At 45.6% G+C, this 20,452-nt stretch overlaps 1 long non-coding RNA gene across 1 annotated transcript; it reads left to right on the forward strand.

Moving 5' to 3' along the window:
* Window positions 1–17,163: 17,163 nt before the first annotated feature.
* Window positions 17,164–19,040, forward strand: LOC127001554 (uncharacterized). The gene is made up of 3 exons (XR_007755336.1): window positions 17,164–17,293; window positions 17,790–17,857; window positions 18,891–19,040. It is a non-coding gene; the product is annotated as an uncharacterized LOC127001554 (long non-coding RNA).
* Window positions 19,041–20,452: the final 1,412 nt, after the last annotated feature.

The following is a 20,452-nucleotide window of genomic DNA, read 5'->3' on the forward strand; positions in this document are numbered from 1 at the left end:
AGGTGTCCTGATACCCTCCTCGTTGCGCTGATATAAAAAGGAGGAAATTTTAGGAAACCACACGGGAAGTCTCTCTTAGTATCTGGCATTGAATATAGAAATAAGGGATCATTGTGGAGAATATAGTTTGGTTTGGGCGCTTACAATGGCTCGGTTGGACTGTGGAACTGGCGCTAAATATAAAACTTTGGGAGGCGCACAGCTCAATACAGTCAAGAGCTTAGCAAGTGGCGGTACCCTTTTAGTGCTAGATGGACACGAGGCATGGACTGATTAATGAAGACTGCCCATGTGTCTCTACTTCGCCTGGGAATCGAACTGGGGAACTCTTGGTTGTGAAGCGAGCGTGCTAACCACACACACGTAGGGGGGAGGGGGGTATGTATTTCGATGTACAGATTCCAGAGGACAGGTCCCAGCACAGATCCCTGAGGGACTGAGGCACCCACTGGGAGGTCCTTGGACTGCTGGCCGCCGACGACGACGTGGAGGCTTCTTCCTTGAAGGTAGTCGCTCATCAGCATCAGCAGGTGTCCTTGGATGCCTTTGGCACGAAGCTTCTCCAGCAAGCCCGCGTGCCACACCCGGTCAAAAGCACCCGCGATGTCGAGAGCGACGACAATGGTATCCAGGCCGGTGTCTAGTGAGTCCTGCCAATCCCTGGAGAGGAGCAGCAGGAGGTCTGAAGTGGAGCGGCCAGATCTGAACCCAAACTGCTGGTCAGTGATGAGGGCGTTGTTCTCGAGGTGGCGGGTGATGGCCTCCACCACTATTCTCTCGAAGATTTTTCCAACTACAGACAGGAGGGAGATAGGCCTGTAGTTGGCAGGGTCAGATCTGGCCCGCTTTTTGAGAACCGGCACCACGCGATCCTCCTTCCATATAGGACAAAGCTGTGGGTCAGGTCCCCGATGTTGGTGCGGAGGCCTCGCACGTTGGCGGAGAGAAGCACCAGCTGGTGACGAGTCCTCGGCGTGTCTGCCATCTTACCTGAGTTGGTGATGGGTGCTGGAGCTACTCAGGTAGGAGGGAGGGGTCGACCACTGCCAGCCAGGTGTATGGCCCCAGGAAGGAGGCTGTGGCGCGATGTGTGAGGGTCCCGGTGGAGGGGGCAGGTGACTGGAGACAAGCTGCCTAACCTCAGCAATCACGCGTCTGAGGAGATGTTCTTGCCTCTCGTCTGCAGCCCTCGCGTGGCACTCTTCTGCTGTGTGTCCCCGGCGGGAGCAGTAGTCACACACCTTGTCGTGGCTTCGAGGAGCGGGTTGGTGTCCGTGGGCGGGTTGGCTGTGGTGGCCTTGTCTGGCCGGGTGACGACGAGGTGGGGGAGGCGTCTGCCGAGAGGAACCGCGGTGAGCAGCGTTTGATGGATGTCTCTCCGCCTCCTGCTGCTGCCTCCTGTTAGCTCCTCGCCACCTCTGCGGTTGTCGGTTGAAGTGTACTCCCCGGACGTTGTCTCGACTGTTCCCTCTTCTTGTGGCGTCGTCAGCGTCACCGTCAACAGGGCGGAAGCGAGGGGCGCCGCGGTTGTTGTCGTTGCTGCTGCTGGCGTCTGTGTCCTCGCGCTCGCTGGTCTGAGCTGCGCCTCCGCTCGCGGTGCTGGTAGTGGCGGTGGTGTCGTCGGAGGTTGTTGCGGTGTTGCTGCTGTTGTCGCTGCTGTCTGGGTCGATGGCGACTTCGACGCTAGGTGAGGGAGGCGAGCAGTCCACGAGTTTGCGTGGCCTGCCTGACGTCCACCAGCTTCGCCAGGAGCACACTTCCCCCCAGTCTGTGTCAATCTTGCTGGGTAGTGCACTCGTGGCAATGTTGGTAATTTGTGGGTGATTCTGCTCCAACTCAGAGGTTTCGATCTGTTCAAAGAGAGTCTCTTGTTGGAGCTGAACGAGACGCCTTGGGAGCTCCTTGCTGGAGGAAGCGATGAGATGCTGTACGATGTTTTATGGCTCTTCCACCTTCACGTCTTGTTCGCCTTGTTCGTCTACGTTCTCGTGGTTGGCTTCCTCGGGCTCCGAGATGGTGGTTGAGGTCACCTCGTGAGTCACCGGCCGGGAGAAGCCGCGGGCACGCCTTAATTCAGTTGTCTGGGAGCAGCAGAACTCGGCGTCTGAGAAGCACTCAAGGCACACAGAGTTGGGGCAGTTTTCCCCGGTGCAGGGCGTTGCAGGCTTGTCTCGTGTAGAGTAGCTGCAGATGCAGCAGTATCTGGCGCCAGGAAAGCCTGCTTGGCCGGCCCAGGCAATTTTGCTGTGTGGAGGGATAGAGCCAGCCATGTGCGTGCGAGATGGTAAGATGTGGGAGAGGTCAGGTCAGGGCCGGGCCGGGTAGGAGGGTGGCCGCAGTTAATCTCTTGTGGAACGCAGTGCAGCTGTGGAGGGGGTGGAGAGGACGTCCCAGGGGATTTAAATCCTCTGAGTGTATGGGGTCTGGCAACAAAGGCTGGGTCAAGGAGGCAGGACGCGCCACAGTGACCCCGCTGGCTGTCGTACACCTTCCTGCAATACACACTGTCCTTAAAACACTCCACTGCACTGTTCACAGGGCACTACACCTTTTCACTACACAGAACACGTTGCAGTGGTGTTGTAGGTGGTGAGGGCGTCTGGGAAGCCTGAGGCAGCCTCAGGTGTGGCTATTCGGAGCGTCGATCGTGTACGTCCTCTCCCTGTGACTGCTGACTCTCTCTCTCTCTCTCTCTCTCTCTCTCTCTCTCTCTCTCTCTCTCTCTCTCTCTCTCTCTCTCTCTCTCTCTCTCTCTCTCTCTCTCTCTCTCTCTCTCTCTCTCTCTCTCTCTCTCTCTCTCTGATATAGTAACAAAAGCGAAGGAGCTCAAATTACCGTTATTGAGAATGCTTGAAATTATGATGTAGTGTGGCGATCATTGTTCCGTGAAATTTGACCTGCTGGCGGTATTCATGACTAAGTTTTAGGTAAAGGATACGTCTGAATGGTAATACTAACCTCGGGGAGTTTACGAGTATTACACCATTGACCGGCCTTAAAAATATATACCACTGGAGAATTTTCTATTTGATCTCATTTTTATTTTATAGTCAGGTTTGAAATTCGCATCTGTGACCTACTGTTATAAATAATGGCGTGATTATATTTTATTTCTATACGGTTTGTAGTTCCTGAATTGGCTGTATTTTCTTTATTTATTTATCCTTGGCACTGCTTTAGCGTTTAAAACCCCAAATTAACCCGAGTTTTGCAAAGCATTAGGTCTGATGTTTAGAAGATGTTTATCGTCTTTTGGCATCATACTTCATTATCACACATTCTTTTCTCTTCATTATTGTCTACTTCCTCTCACTTCATTCACTTCCGTTCTTCCCATATTCTTCCTCATCTTTTTCCTCTTCCCTTCATTCAGCTCCCTCCATTTCCTTCCATTTCCCTTCACTTCCTTCCCTCCCTATATTCTTTTCCCCTTTCATCTCTTCCCTCTAATCTTCCCACCATTATCTTCCATTTTCATGAACTTTTCTCTTCTTTTTTAATCCTTCTTATCCAAAACTCACACCCATCACTCCGTTTCTTCACCTTCTCCAGTTCTCTTTATTCTACTCTGCTCTTTTCATTCCCCTTCCATTCCTTTCTCACCTCTCCCCTTTCATCCCTCATCTCTTACACACGCACCTCATCCCTCCTCATCCCTTGCACACCTCTTTCACTCCCGTCACGTACCTGGGAGTTCACCTCGCGGCTGAGGAATTCCTTGCATATGAAGTTGGTGGCCAAGCAGAGAAAGACGAGCAGGCCGGCGGTGTAGAAGAGCCATAGGTTTCCCGCCCAGGTGCCTCGCCAGCTCCACGCGTGTTTCGGGCCGTGGGCTGTGGTGTTGCAGGCCACGTGTTTGGTCATGTCTAGCAGTCTTTGTTCCTTGGAAATGAACTACAGAGAAAGGGACGAAAGAAGAGGGAAATGTAAGCAGGGAGGCACGGAGGCAGGGTAAGAAAGAGGGAAGGGCATTGAAGGAGTGAGGGAGGGATACTTGGAAGGGAGGTTAGGTGAGGGGGGATGACGGTATGGTTGGTAAAAGAAAGGTGTAAGTGCTCGTCATCTTTAGCCACTACAACAAAGAGGCTTTTTCCAACGTTTTCTTCCCTTTTTCTCTCTGGCAGGCGTCATTAAATTCCATCTTATCCCGGCAATGCTCTAATTCAGTCTCCATCTGGTCCTCTGCCTGGCCCGAATTCTGGTATAATGTAAATGTACTTCTGCTCGACTATTTTTTCCCCTTTTCTGGCCACACTATATTTTCTTCAAGGGAGTTGCTTGTACGTCGTGGGCCTTTGTTTTTCTAATCCTCTATACGCCTTGATCTGTCTCCTTTAAAACAAGCTTCATAGTCTCTTCTTGTACCATCGAAATCAAACGAGGATAACCTTGCCCGCTGCCGGTGTTGCTTCGAGGCGAGATTGTGATCATTTTCAGAACTCTGGGTCAAGTTGTGGCGTGGCAGGGGCTTGCGGAACGGGGCGGGGGAGGGGCGGCGGGCGTCCTTCCTTCCCTCACCCTGCATGTATAATGTAATATAGCCCCCGGTATTAAAAATATTTCAACGCTCTAGAAGCAGACACACCTCAAAACTCGAGTGTTGTTTAATTAAGCATGTTTAGTAAAGCAATTTAAGTGTTTGGTGTGCTGTGAGAGAGAGGAGAAGTGTGTGTTTCCCGAGTTTGTGCGGCAATGGAGAAGTTAGTGAGGAAGGGTGTGCAGAAGGCGAATCGAAGTGGGGAAGAAAGAAGGAAGAGAGGGAGACGGAGGAGGAGGAGATTCTTGGGTGCAGGACTCGAGGACAAACGCAGGAACAACGGGTTTAAGATAAGAGAAGATTGTGTTGTAGGGGCGGGGGGGGGGGGGGCGGTGAAGGCGTCGAATTTGGCAGTGAATGGAGAATAAGAAGAGAGGGAGGAGGAGGAGGTTTTAAGGTGATGGACTCGAGATTAGACACAAGGGCGATGAGTTTGTGTTTACGAAGAGAATATTGTGTTCTGGGAAGTGTCTGCAGAATGTAAGTATTGCAGTGAATGGAGGAAGGGAAAATAGAGAAAAAGAGAAAAAAAGATGGAGTTTAACACTCTCTCTCTCTCTCTCTCTCTCTCTCTCTCTCTCTCTCTCTCTCTCTCTCTCTCTCTCTCTCTCTCTCTCTCTCTCTCTCTCTCTCTCTCTCTCTCTCTCTCTCTCTCCCCCCCCATCACCCCCCCTTCCCCCTCCTTGACCCCTCCCCTTCATTCTCTCTTTGTAATACAGTGTTTGCCAAGTACAAGACCTCAACATCGATCAGCTGAACAATTAATTGATGACCGAATTAATCATTCTCAAACTAGTTTAGCAAGACGTGGTAATAGTAGAGGTAGTAGTAGTAGTAGTAGTAGTAGTAGTTGTGTTAGTAGTAGTAGTGCTGTTCGTGGTAGTAGTGGTAGTAATAGTAGTTGCAGTAGTAGTTGTATGTATGTGTGTGTGTGTGTGTGTGTGAGTGTGAGAGAGAGAGAGAGAGAGAGAGAGAGAGAGAGAGAGAGAGAGAGAGAGAGAGAGAGAGAGAGAGAGTGTCATACTTAGGGAACGAGTTTATTTATTTACGACTTATAGAAATAAATATAACACTTAAGTAAAACTAAATTATGCAACATTGCCGCCATTCTTTTTACCTGCACGTCACTGAGGAGGTCATCATCGTCATCATCGTCGTCTTGGTCATCAATTTCACTGTCGGAGTAGAAAGGGGGAGTTGGGAGGGTCCAGGGGCTCCTTTCCCACCAGGCGCTCCCCATGGGCTTTACGGCAGACATCAGGGAGCCGGAGTGTTACCTGGGGAAGGCGCGGCACTCTCAACCCACCTGTGAGTAACACCTGAACACTCACCTTTGACCTTTTACCTTTGCTCATCTTAATGGCGTATTAATTATTATTATTATTATTATTATTATCATCATCACCATTATCAGTCATACTAAACAAACCACACCACTGCTAGCCACTGTAATCACCTGACACACACACAAACGCACACACGCACAAAAATAATCAGCCATATTAAACCATCCTGTCAGGTGCATTTAAATTCAGCTTCATTTTCAGTCACCTCCTTAGCCAGTCAACCACACCTCACTTTGCCACATCTCAAAATAGCCACAGCCCAGACGAACTTCACTCAGGTTACCCCCACACCTATAACCCTACACCCTTGCGTCCACACCCCACACACCCAGTCACACCCCGTCTCAGCCACACACCTCGCCCCGGCCACACCACAACTACCTCCGCCCCACCTCACCTTCCTCCCTGCGCTCCTTTGATCCACTGACGCGTTACTTGGCGTTCAGCTTACCTCACCTTACCTGTACACACACACACACACACACACACACACACACACACACACACACACACACACACAGAGTAAGATAAGTGCACGGAAGAATAATTAGTGTTTTATTGATAGCAGACGAAAGGTTAGTGTAGGATATTAAGACGGCAGAAAAGTAATTAGACTGCGGGGAGTTAGTCGTTTGTTTACAAGGAGTAGATGATGGAGGGGAGACGAGGGAGGGAGAGACAGGGAGGGAGGGAGGTATGGATGGAGAAATAGAAGCAGAACAGAAGAGAATATGATAAAGATGGGATACAGATAACAACCACGAGTCGAAATCATGAAGAAAACAAAGGCAAAAGATCGTTTCATCGTGTTTCTGACCATTTTTCTTCCTTTACTTTGTTCCACTCTACCGCTTTTCTCTCCTTTTTCTCACTTTCTCTCTCCCTCTATCTATCCCTCAATCTATCTGTCTATCTATCTATCTATCTATCTGTCTGTCTCTCTCTTGCCTCGTTTTGCGCCTTGCTGTTACAGAGAATCGTTAAGTATCGTCGCCAGTGTTCGTATTTGCTCCCTCGATTGTCGTTTGTTCTGATGATGTAAGTGAGAGAGAGAGAGAGGAATAGGGAGGAATGAGAGAGGGGCATACATACATACATACATACATATATACATACAGACAGACAGACAGACAGACATACAGATAAGTAGGCCAGCACCGTTGTTCTATAAATATGCTGCTTGATCGTCTTTTGTCTTGTGTAGATATGAGGTAAAAATACTCTTAGGTCAATTATCTGGTAAATCCATCACCACCACCACCATCACCATGACCACCACCACCACCACCGCCACGCGAGCAACAAGGGCGTGGTGGTGGTGGTAGTAATTATTGAAGGTTGACCTCGGCTGGCGACCTGGGAGCTTGGGATTTAAAGTGTATATGCTGGTCGATAAGAGGAGAGGGAGGGAGAGGGAGAGAGGAGGTGTGGGTTCGTGTATAAGTGGGAGGAAACCGAAAGGGAAAGAGAGGAAAGTGAGGGATTATGTGAGAGGGAAAGAAAGGGAGGGAAAGGACTGAAATGAGAGAGGTTAAAAGGTGTCGAGTGTATGTGAGAGAGAGAGAGAGAGAGAGAGAGAGAGAGAGAGAGAGAGAGAGAGAGAGAGAGAGAGAGAGAGACATATGAGAGAGAGAGAAATGGAAGGGAGAAAGGGAGACGAGAGAGGGGAGGGAGAGAAGGAAAGGGAGCGAACGGAAGAAGAGGGGCAGGTGAGGAATCAAAGAAAAGGAGAAGTATAGAGGCCAAAGGAGAAGGAGGGAGAGGACTGGAGTTGGAGGAAAAGATAAAAGAACGCCATAGGAGAACAGATAATGGAGGGATACATAGTGGAAAGAAAGGAAGAGGAGGAGGAGGAGGAGGAGGAGGAGAAGAGAAGAGGAGGAGGAGGAGGGGTGGAGATGCAGGCTGTGTTGGTATATGAAACCTCCAACAGCTGACCATTTTTCTCTCCACGTTTTTTTTCTCTCCCTCTGTTTCCTCCGCCACGCACCCCCCACTGTCCTTCCCTTTCCTTCACTCCCTTCCCTCCTCTGCACGCCCTGGAGTGAAGGAGAAGAAGGAGGAGGAGGAGGAAGGGAGAGGGAGAGGGAGATGGTGGTAGAGGTATCCTGACTAATATAGCAAACGATGAAAAGAAAAAAATATATAGGCGATGAAAATTATATCTACTTCGACGTCTATATCTTTTACCGACGACCCTTATGCAATACGTGTTTTATTTCTCCCCTTTAATCTCCGTAATAGCAAATGAGAGAAAAATAGGGATGTGTTTATTATTTTCCTTTTTGTTTCTTTCCTTCCTTATCCAAACTGTACCTCCTCACTCCCTTCCTTTGTTTTGTTTTTTCGATCTCTTTTCCCATTTCAGTCTTTCTCAAAACCACCTTTTCCTTTATCTTTTCTCTTTCCATATCGTTTAGTTATCTTTTCTTCTTCCCTTATATTTCCTTTTTTCATTTTTCTTCCACTCATTTTAATACGTCTCCACATTAATTCCTCATCCTTTTATTTCTCTCTCCCATTCCTCTCCACCTCCCTAGACCTACTTTCCTTCCTATCGTATGTTGTTGTCTTCCTTTTCTTCCTCTCTACCCTCCTCTTCTTCACCCCTGCCTCACTCTCTCTCCGTCTCTCCCTTTTTTCCTCTCTACCTACACACACTCTTCTTTTTCTCCCTTTTTCATCTCTACCTACCCAATCCTTCCCATTCTCTCTTCCTTGATCATCTGCCACAACTCTTTCACTTTCCCTTTTTTTCATCACAACCTCGATCCCTCATTCCTCTTTCCTTTTTTCCCTTCTTATTTCCTTCCTTTTCCATTCTTTCCTTCACCCCCTCTCCTTTGTTGTTTACTTGCAACAATAAACTATCAATCAATCAATCCTTCATCCACTTCATTTGTCTCTATATTTTTTCAAACTTTTCTTATTTTTTCTCCCTTTTCTCTCCACTTCACCTCCCAAGATATACATTTCCTTCCTTGCGTCTGTTTTCTCCCCCTCCGTTCCTTCTCTCTTCTATCTCTTCCCCTTCTTCACCCCCGCGTCCTTCTCTCTCTTTCTCTCTCCCTTTTTTATCTCCATTTTCCCCTTCCCTTATCATCTGGCTCCCTTCTCCCTCTTCGTTCCCTTCGAGGCCTGGGCTACCAACCTCGCCCGCACTTTCTCATTATGCTGTTCTTTCGCTCATTTGAATGCGTAATTAACAGGGGAACCATTGCGCTTTTATGACTTCAGCCCCGAGGATCTGATTACGAGAGTTGGCGGTCGATAGCTTCCCGTTTTCTGCCTCTGGGTTGTTGCATGGATTCGCTCGCCTTTGTTTCGCCTCTTTCGCGGAGATGAATACAGCAGCCTCACTCGGTGTCTCTGTGTGTGTGTGTGTGTGATAATCAGGCTATTTATCTATTCCTTGTTATTAGTTGGGGATGATATTTATCTATGTCATGTGTTCTCTTGTGTCGTCCGTGTGGCTGTGTAACATCGCGGTAGGGTTTGTAGCAGTGAGGGTTTGGCGTAATTTAGATGAGTGTAGCTTTAATCTGTGTTTCTGGGTTTATTTTCTCTTTATTTCGTTTTTTTATTGAAGTGTATTTACCTATTTCGGTTTTTTTCTTTGTTTCTTTTGTAAATGTAACGTCGGTAAGGCTTGTAACAGTGAGGGTTGGGCGTAATTTAGATGAGTGTAGCTTTTAATCTGTGTTTCTGGGTTTATTTTCTCTCTATTTCGTGGTTTTTGTGGAAGTTTGTTACCTGTATCGTTTTTCTTTATTTCGTTCGTATATGTAACGGCAGTAGGGTTTGTAACAGTGAGGGTTGGGCGTAATTTAGATGAGTGTAGCTTTAATCTGTGCTTCTGGGTGTATTTTCCCTTTATTTCGTGGTTATATTTGGAGATGTTACCTATTCCATGTTTTCTTTATTTGCTCGAACTGGTTTTGAATAATCCTTTGGAATTCTCTACCACTTAATTGCTTTCCTCTTCGAACACAGTAGTTTTGTGGGCTTTATTTTATATTTTCTGTGTTTACCTTTGACCGCTGCCTCTGGTGTAAAAAATAAAAAATAAACTTCGAAAGGCCTTGTATACAGTAAAGGTTGAACATAATATATTTCATGTACTTTTAATTAATATCCAAAGTTGGTTTTATGGCTTGAGGTATGTATGAAATGGGGATAACACTACCCGCCTACATTTTTCTTTGTTTTGTATGGCATTCGACCTGTTTTTTTTTCTACAATTGAAGAATCTGTGCTGTATATTTTTCTTTATTCATCCTCTTTCCTCACAACCATTATCCCTTCATTTATTTTTCTACTCCGCTTTAAACTTTCCCAGCATCACTTTCAACACTAGGAAGTCAATCAAGATACGGATAAATATACTAACAGATCATTCTTTATTCACCCTCCCAGCTCACGTTTCTGCCCTACGCACACACACACACACACACACACACACATACACGCGCAGCCCCGTCACCTCCCAGCCGCCTCCATCCATCTCCCACAAGACAGTCCTTCTCTCGGCGAGGCTGCTCAGCTATGCACGCAGAGTAGGAGGCGTCTCGAGGGCACAGCGAGGTAAGGCGACGTGAAGGAGAGTGGCGGAGAACGAGGGGGCGAGAGGGGGTAGGGAGGCAGGGTGAGGAACAAGTATGGTAGTGGTGGGATAGTGTGCAGGGGTGTATTCAGGGTGAGAGATTAGGTAGTGTTAAGGTATGTGAGTATGTAGTGTGATGTCAGGTAGGGCAAGGTGAGGTGTAGTGTGAAAGGTTTGCTAGGAGACGTAATGCTATGTAGATTGAGAAGGAAAGGAAGACGCGAGGGTGAAATGGTATGAATGTCCGTGTGCGCGTTAGGGTGAAGGATGATGTAAGGTGAGATGCAAGGCGAAGTGACGAGAGGACAAGACGAGGCCATGGAGTGAATAGGGTAAGAGATGGGATATGTAGGAGAGGCGTGAGGTAGGTCGTGAGGCATAGAGGGAAAAGTAAGACTCGATAAAGTAAGGTAAAAGGAGACTTGAGATGATATGAACTGAGGTGTGGGAGTGTACGGAGAGAATCAAAGGAAGGTGAAGGCAGAGAGAGTGTAGAGGGGACATTATTTACAAGTTATCAGGTATGCAAGAAAACTTAAGTGATGTAGATTTCAATATGAGGTGAGATGATACTGAATATGTGAGGTAAAGTGAAGGAGGAACAGGGAGAGGTAGGTTGAGAGAGTTGAAGGGGTGACTTAAGTAGAGTGACAGGAGAAGGAGAAGTAGGAGGAGAGTGAATGGAAGGGGAAGGAATGAGAGGAAAGGAATAAAGAGGAAGGGGGAAGGGAGACTAGAGGGAAAGGATGGGGAAGGGAAGGGGAGACTGGGAGAGGGAGACTAGAGGGAAAGGATAGGGAAGGGAAGGAGAGGGGGAGGTGTTGTGAGGGTAGGGAAGGCAAGGGGAGGGTCAGGAAGAACATATGAGGTTAGTTGAGAGACACGAAGAAGAGGAGAGTGTATGAAGACGTAATGTGATGAGGGAAGGTCTTGTGGGGGAAGGAAAGGGAAGGTAAGCAGGAAAGATGAAAGAAGATAACATAAGGCAAGTTAAAAGACATGAAGTAGAGAGATTATGTAGGATGACAGGTATTTAAGAAGACATTGTGAAGGGTAGGGAAGATGAGGAGCAGGAAGAACACACGAGAGGTTGAAAATGACCTACCGTACTTAACTTCACAGCCCCCTTATCTTCCTTCTTGCTCTCTCTCCCCTTCCTTCCTTCCTTCCCTCCTTCCCCTACACGAGCACCCATCATCATTATTAGAGGGTCGTTCTCTCCTCGTCGTTTTTCCTCTTAGTACTACCCGGCCCTCGACACCACCCATCTATCGCTATCCACTTATATTTAACTTCGGAACATGACACAACATATGCTCTATCTCAATTTTCTCTTAGTAGCAGCAGCAGTAGCAGTAGTAGAAGTAAGAGGAGGAGGAGGATAGTGAAGGGAAAGGGAAGGAGTAAAGAGGAAAGGGAGAGGGAGACTAGAGGGAAAGAATGGGGAAGGGAAGGGGAGTGAAAGGGACGGAAAGGGAAGAAATGAAAAGGAAGGGAGAGGAAAGGGATGGGAGGGAGTGGAGTATAGTGAAGAGGAAGGGGAGTTGTAGTAGTAGTAGTAGAAGTAGTAGTAGTAGAAGTAGTAGTAGTAGTAACACCCCTACCACTGTTACCACCACTAACAATCTTACAACCTCGTTTATGCCCTCATCTCTACCTACCCTCTCGACGCCGCTACCTGCCTTGTTTACAACCACTTACTCCCCTTTGAAGTATGTTGCCTTATGTAATATTTATCTGTTTAATATCAGCTCCACGTATTCTGCCCTCAGCCGCCCCTCGTACCCAGAGAACTGACTACGTAGCATAGTCGGCATAATCGATAAGGGGATTCAGCGGGGCGGCAGGATCCGGTCAGATGCCAAGTTTGAGTCAACATAAAGCATTTGATCTCCCAGGCGGGATTAACCATATTATCTTCGCAGCCGTGGAGGAGGAGGGAGGAGGGAGGGAGGGAGTGGTTGAGGAGGAATGTGTTTGGATGGGCTGGTTTGAGTGGTGGTAGTGGTTGTGGTGGTGATGGTTTAGTGGAAGTGATGAATACGAGGGGAGATGGAGGGTTGAGGAGTACAGTGGAAGAGATATATGTATAGATAGATAGTCCTGGAAGGGTTAATGTGAGTGCTGGTTGTAGCGGTGTATTAGAGAGAGCGGTGGAGGTAGAAATTTGCTAGCTAGAAAGGAAGAGCGAGGTATAGATATTATGAGTAGAAGGTGGATGCAGAGATGGACTAGATAAAAATGAAGGTGGATGAAAAGCGAGAGAATAAAGTGGAAGAGGGAAATAAGGAAGAAGGTTGGAAGTGGGTGATGAGTGTGCAGGAGATGTTCTAGCTGGCAGCCAGCCTCTTCTTGCACCCCTTACGTTCTTATGTTCTTATGTTCTTAAGCTGAAAGGTGGAGGCGGAGGATGAGCTTTGAGGACTGTGGTAGTTGACGCGGTGTGTGGAGATGGTGATGATGGTGATGGTGATTGAGGTGGAGTAGATTGTATAAAGGAAGTACGTAATGGTGGTGATAGTGATGATAGTGCTCTCTCTCTCTCTCTCTCTCTCTCTCTCTCTCTCTCTCTCTCAATTATTTAAACTCCAAACTGATCCGAGAACTAGAAATAACAGTCGACAGGCGAACCAGTGTACAGATATCGGTAGGAGTCTCATTTTTTCCTCGAACCGAGTAATCCGCCACTGGAACAGCCTTCCCTCGTGACTAGTTAGTGAGAGAATGATGAACTCCTTTTAGTATCGCTTTCACCACTAGTTCGTTGCGACAAGAGTGAACTGAACGATCCCAGGCGTATGGTCTGACATTACTTAAGCTTATTTTGCAGGTCACTGAAATGCCTACCGAAGAGACTAAATCACCAAAGCAGGCAACCTCGTTATTATTATTTTTTTTTTTATAGTTAACAAGCTTTCTGTTGCCTGTTCTTCCATATTTACATGTTTCCCCCTCCTCCTCCTCCTCCTCCTCCTTAGTCTCACCCCGCCTTGCATACTTTTACTCGGGATATGAAAATAGTTGGTGCATACTCGGCGAGGCGGGAGGGGGGCGGCACTCCACCTGCCCGGCCGGGACTCACCTGGAATGTTAATGAGGAGGAAAAAGAGTAACTTCCGAGTAACTGTCAGCCTCTTTTGGGAAGGAGAAGAAGGGAGAGAGGAGGAAGAGGTGGGGGAGAGGGAGGTAGTGTGTAGGGAAGGCCAAGTAAGGGAAGGAGGGAAAGAGAATGGAAAGGAGGAGGCAGGAAAGGGATAAAGGGAAAGGGGCAGGAAGGAGGGGAAAAGGACAATAGGGAAGGAAAAGGAGAGGAAGAGGGAGGAGGAATGGGGGGAAGCAGAGAAAGGAAAGGGGACAAGAAGAGTAGAAAAGAAGGGAAAAGGAGCAGGAAGCGGGAAGAGAAAAGGGAAGAGGAGGAGGAATGGAAAGGATGAGAAGGAGGCAGGAAGGGGACTAATGAGTAGGAGAGATATGTAAAGGAAGGGAAGGAAAGAGAAAGAAAAGGAGGGAAGAAAAATAGGAAGGAGAGGAAAGGGACAGGAAGGGAGAGAAAGAAGAGGAGGCAAAAAAATAGGAAGGAGATGAAAGGGAGAGAAAGGGAGGGAAAGGGAGAAGAAGAAAGACTCTCCTCCTTCCTCTCCGTCCTTCCTTTCCTTTCCCTCATAATTATAATCTTTCATACTAATCAAGAATGTTACAAAATACGGTAGTGGGACGCCATCTATAGAGAAATAATATACGGTATAATTATATATATTTCTCCTTACATTTATAATCCTAAAATCACTAGCTTCCTCTTTCCCCTGAACCAACTTTAAATATAGATGTAGAAATGTTTTTAATTGATACTTCCAAATGTTGCCTTGAGTCCACCTTGTTGTAATCTGCCTCACTGATTAATATTACTTTTCAATACATATTCACCGTTTGTGCCTCCCCCCCTCCCCCCCTTCCTCCCTCCCTCACTCGTTCGCTGGTTAATAATTTCCCTTATCTCTTTTTTCTACCGCTTTCTCTCTCCCCGTCTCTGTTTCCTATATCATTCTCTTCCTCCTAACCTCTCTACGTCATTTTCTTTTTCACCGTCTCCTTCATTTTCCCTATCATTAGTATTTCTCTCGTCTCCTATTGCATAAGTTCTTTTTCGTCTTTTTTTTCCCTTCTCCCGCTGTTTCGTTCTCTTCCTCCCCATGTCTGTCGCTCCCCATTTATGTTCGTGTCTCTCTTTGTTTCCTTCATTTCCAAACTTAAGTACGTAAATTGTCTCCTATTCCAAAGTTGTTTCTCGTATATTTCTCCCTTCCTTTCCTCTCCCACTGTATCCGTCTCTCCTCTGGCTCTGTCTCTCTCTTCCTTCATATTTTCCTCCGTTTCCTTAATTTCCTCTGCATTTCTCTCATCTCCTATTACTATAGTCGTTTCTCTCGTCTCTTTTTCCCCCTTCTCCCTCTGTTCCCCTCCTCTTCTTTCCCCTACAGTTCCCTTTCTCATCCTCCCCCTGTATCTCCGTCCCTTCCCCTTCATGCTTCCGTCTCTTTCCCTCAGTTTCGTTCATTTCCAAGCATAAGTATTTCTTTCGCCTCCCTTTCCCGATAATCACCATCCACTCGTCCATTCTTCGTTCCCTCTCCTCGCCGCTCGCCCTCCCCGCCGCGCAGGAACATCGCCACCGCTGTAATATGTATCATCCTGAAGGGGAAGGCTCGAAGGGCGGCATCCTGGGAACAAGGGGCCCATCTGTTGCATCGAGAGAGAGAGAGAGAGAGAGAGAGAGAGAGAGAGAGAGAGAGAGAGAGAGAGAGAGAGAGAGAGAGAGAGAGAGAGAATTACATAGATTTACATAGATAACCAGACCACACACGCCCTAAGGCCCAAACTAGGTGGTCTGTCCTAAACCTAAGTGACAGCTGTTATGCGGTCACCATGACGTTGAAACTGACCAAGTGAACATTGAGATGGAGGAGATAGCGGTCAAGAGAGAGAGAGAGAGAGAGAGAGAGAGAGAGAGAGAGAGAGAGAGAGAGAGAGAGATGTAACACCCTTTCTCATTATGGTAATTATGGACGTAACTATCAATCGTCGTTTTATCATTAGAAGTGTTGAATAGTTGCAGTATTGAGGAGTTTCGAACCTTCAACTTAAACAAGGTAGACTGTGTTTGATTGCCTGTTCCTTGTTTTCCTCTTTAGTGGTTTTTTCTCCTCTCCTTTCCTTCCCTCCTCCATTCCTACGTTTTTTTTATCTACCTTTTTTTTCCTCTCCCCCGCCTTGCCTACCTATCATATCACCTTCTTATAGCCTTCTTTATCTTTGGTATTTTCCTTCTTTATTTGCTGTTTTTCTTATCAGTAACAATTTTTCTTCCGCCTCATTCAGCAATTCATTTCCTATCACATTTATTTCGTATTTTCTTTCCCCTCTGTTTTTATCATCATTCTTTTCACGTGATTTTTTCCCTTACTTATTTTCCCCTCTATCGTATCATTTCTTCTCAGCGTACTCTTTCTTATACTCGTTATCCTCATTTTCTAAGCTAATTTTCTCATTTTATCTTTCTCTTCTAATCTAATCCTTTTAAACCACACATCTTGCCCCTCCTTTTTAATTTATCGTAGTTTTTTCCTTGACATACCTTTTCTATCTCCCTCAGTTTCCCTTTTAATATGCCGTCTTCTTTCTTCTCCTTTTCGACTACATCTTATTCCCTCATTTTTACTTCCGTTCTTACCATCATTATTTTTCCTCAATTTTTCCCCTCTTATCATCATACCATTTCTTCTCGCTTTTTCTCGTCTTCGTCCTCCTCCTTTACTAATCTATTCGTTCTTTCAACACCTTTTTTGTTCCTCCTTTTCAATTTATCCCAGTTTTCTTATTCTTATCATACCTTTTCTCTTTCCCTGTGTTTCCGTCCTAATATGCTTTCTTCTTTCTAACTACCTCTTCCCTCCTCCTCCTCTGGCTCCTCTTCTTCTTCTTCCTCCTCGAATACCACCTTCCCTCGACAGCGAATTTCCAGGGCGCCTCCTCCAGATAAGTGATGCAATTAAGCGCACCCCAGAACACCTTCGCACGTGTCACCTTCCCCTTGTGCATGCAATACGAGGAGAGATTCATGGCTTGCACACGTGTACCCGACCCCCTGTTTCACCTTCCTTCCTTTACCTTCCGCTCAAAGACATACGTTTCCTCTTTGCTAATTAAATTTCCTCGTACACATATATACTGCATATTTCTCCACCTCATTCATTTCCTTCGTCTCCTTTCTCTCTCTCAAGGGCTTTTATTTCGTTTCTTTCGTGAGTTATTATCGTCGCTCCGCCCTCATTTGTTTCCGTTCGTCTTGTCGTTAGATATATGTGTTTTATTTTTGCCAAGTTCTCGTATACGTTCACCTACATGCTTACTGCCACCACCTCCTCATCCTCCTCCTAAGATGCACTACGCCTGATTAAAGCGAAATAACAATAAGGATAATATAAATAATGGTAATAGGGAATTTTCTATAGTAGTTACCTTGTCAGAGAGAGAGAGATTCGGCCTTTGTGCTTCGAACCGATGAGATGGTGAATCAGTCGAATGAGCAATCGTTTGGGTGGTTTGGTGGTGGAGAAGGAGGGAGGGAGGGAGGTCTAGGAAGGAAGGTGATGTGGAACGAGAGGCCAAGCGTCCGTCATTGCCCTTCTGCGAGCCGTGAGGACCTGTGGTGGGCTACGGTGGCGTGGTCGAGGTGCTGTGGTGGGCTACGGTGGCGTGGTCGAGGCGGTGCTCGTGTTGCTGGTGACGTCGTTCTGAGCGCCATATTGGGTAACTCTGTATTGTAGTTTTGTGCCGTATTAGGATTTCAGAACGGTGTGCAGTATCCAGTACATCTAACTGAGCGCTGTGTAGTAACTTGCTCGGGGTTTGGGTTCCGTGTAATAAGTGTTTGACCCCCATTTTGGGTTAATTGGTAATCTATTTCTCCATGTTAGTCGAGCAGTTTAAATGTTTGGTTATTACTGAACAGTAGTTACCCCGAGGAACATGGTTATGGGAGGTTAGCTGCACTACAATGAATTTACTTTACAATGTTAGTGCATATTAAAGTATCACTGATTTTTAATGTTGTAAGGAAGGCTTTCATTTAAGTGAAATTGAAATATGTATACTGATTTCATTAAGGTGTATCGTAATCTTCGAGGTAGCAGATTAATAGATCTTGCATATGAAACCTCTGCTAAACAATTAGGGTGCAGATCTTCGTGACAATTCCCAAAACGTTCGTAAGGTTTAATGGGCTCCAATGTGTGTAATTCCACAGGTGTCCTCGATGGTGGTGGGTCTCCCAGACCCGATACGTGCTGCTCCCGTCGGTGTGATGTTGCCACAGTTAAGTACATCCTTCTAGCACTATGACAATAATTGGGGAATGTGTAGCCAAGGAAAACTCTAATTGGGTTCAGTGGTGGGTCTTGATATTTTTGATATTGTAAAGGAAGTGGTACTAGAACTAGGGATAAAGAGGTGGCAGTACGCTAACAAAAAGGAACAAAAGATCTCTTAAAAATAAGCATGAGTTTTGGAAGGACTTGTATTCTTCAAAATGAGGTTAGTGGTGCATTTTAAATATAGAAGGATAGGATGCTAGTGGTATGTAATAAGAGTATGGAGGGCACTTAAGTGGAGCTCGAGGGGGGGCTTTCTCCTGCCACATTGGTATTGGGATTGTTTTAAGGTCCGACTATGTTCTAAGGTTAGACCAATGGGTCATAATTCTGATTGGGTGGGGGGCGTTTAGGGACCCCTATAGTTATGCCTCTGCCTAGTACTCCTGTGCTGGAGTAATCCTTCAACACCCCCACTCATGTTACGGGGTAGCAGTTACTGACAAGGGTTCGTTAAGATTGCAGTGCTGTAGGATAAATAGTGGGATAGATTTATTGATTAATGGTTAGCATAGAGAATAAAGTTTGAAGTAATTTAACTAATCAAAGTTTTCAATAATGCTTGAATATAGGTATAAAATCTTTTATAAATGCCAAATATGCTGATGTGCATCTATAATAAACCAAATACTAAAAATCAAACGGTATAGTCTGATGATACTCAAAACTATAGCCTTATGAAAGCATCTCGGTTACTGCACTAAAATCATTAGTAATGAGGAATCCTGGAAATGTAGAATAAACAATTTAATTTTTATATTACTCTTGTGATTTGCATACTGAATTTTTTTTTAGGTTTAAAGCTAGACTGTTATCTACCTGAGTTTTTTTTCAAATTAAAAGGCAGTTAAATTGTGATTAATGCTCGTCTTCGGTGTGCTTGTATGGTATTGATGCAGGCATTTTGTCTTTAAGACGCTTCTTTGTATAAACTAATTTTCTGTGCTAGAGGTTTCTCACATTGTTGTTCTTTCCAGGTGTGGAGCTTGAACATGCAACTTCTGCTGCCAGATCCTTCCTTCCTTCCTTCATCGAACAACTACACTGAGTCCATTGAATCAAGGAGATTGAAAATGTAAAATCTGCTGCAAGAGCTCCTGCCTCTGACGACTACACTGAATTAATATCTTAACTTTACCGTTAAACTTGTGTGCTGATGAGATATTGGTACTAAGCAGCTGAGGTTTTAAGTCAAGAGACTCCCTACCTTTGTTTTTTTTTTTATAAATTTTTTTTCTTTGTGGAATCCTTAAAGATGTCTCCGGAGACTTTCTGAGGTATCAGAATATGGAGGAAAAAATCTACAATAAAGAAATTAATTAACTCTAAATGATGGAACATTTGTATCCTTTTAACTATACTTTGAACTTTGTTATACACAACATTGCAGGTTGACATTACACAGGAGGTAAAGCAACCAATTCCACTCCATATGTATGGGTTGACTTTCTTTTTACCCACTGGTCTGTTTTTGTCAAGATAATGGGACCTCAAAACTTTTGGCCTTTAGTCTGTTCTCAAGATTCCAAAAGTACCTTCATAAGCAATGAAATTCTGAAAGCTGGCACTGCCATGTGTAGACTCCCACAGTGCATATTTGTGGGTCTGATGCCATCTCTAAGACATGGCCATCAATATTCATTTCTCACAAAAAGGTTTGACAGTGAGTTGTTTACTTTAGGATGGGTAGCTCATAGCTGAGTAAATGACATTGATGTCTTTATCTCCAGAGTTGTTTACTTTAGGATGGGTAGCTCATAGCTGAGTAAATGACATTGATGTCTTTATCTCCAGCTGTCTTTATCTCCCAACACACTTGCCCATCTGTTACACATGATTAACTGGGGATGAAGGTTGTTGGTGGCAGCAGGGATGTACTCTTAACATGGGTCTGAATGTTAACTGATTCTAAATTTTGCAAATAGGTGATAATGTTTGTTTTGTGTTACAGCTGTACTCTCACTGCTCAATCCAATGCAGCCATCAAAAATTTGCCTATCTTGTGCTTGAGGCTAAGTAAGGAAAATGAAATATATTCTTACCCTATAGCACAAGATAGGCAAATTTTGGTGGCTGCACTGGATTGAGCAGTAAGTGCACAGCTCTAACAGACCTTATCACTTTTTACTTATTTGCAGAATCAGCTCCCAAATACTATGATGGTACATTCAGATTGTGTTGCAGGTGTACATCACTGCTTAATCCAATGATGCCAACAACAAAGTTTGGCAAACTTGTGTAACAGATGAGCTACTCAAAGAAACTAATATTTTTTTTAATCTAGGCTAGTATGTTGGGTGATGAAGACGTCCTTATTTACTCGGCTATAAGCTACGCATCCTGCTAGAACAGACTAGTGACAGTTGCCTATCAATCAAGAAAGTGGACAGGACTCGCTCATTGTTTCAAGCTACTTTTCACTGAAAAAATTCAGAAATATTGAGGTCCATGTCTCTGAGGCACTATCAAACCCACAGTGCCAGAGTTCCACAGATATGCACTGCTGGCTAAACACCAAATTTCTCACAAAACACTGAAC

The sequence above is a fragment of the Eriocheir sinensis genome, chromosome 21, assembly GCF_024679095.1.
Source record: "Eriocheir sinensis breed Jianghai 21 chromosome 21, ASM2467909v1, whole genome shotgun sequence".
Classification (NCBI taxonomy): domain Eukaryota; kingdom Metazoa; phylum Arthropoda; class Malacostraca; order Decapoda; family Varunidae; genus Eriocheir; species Eriocheir sinensis.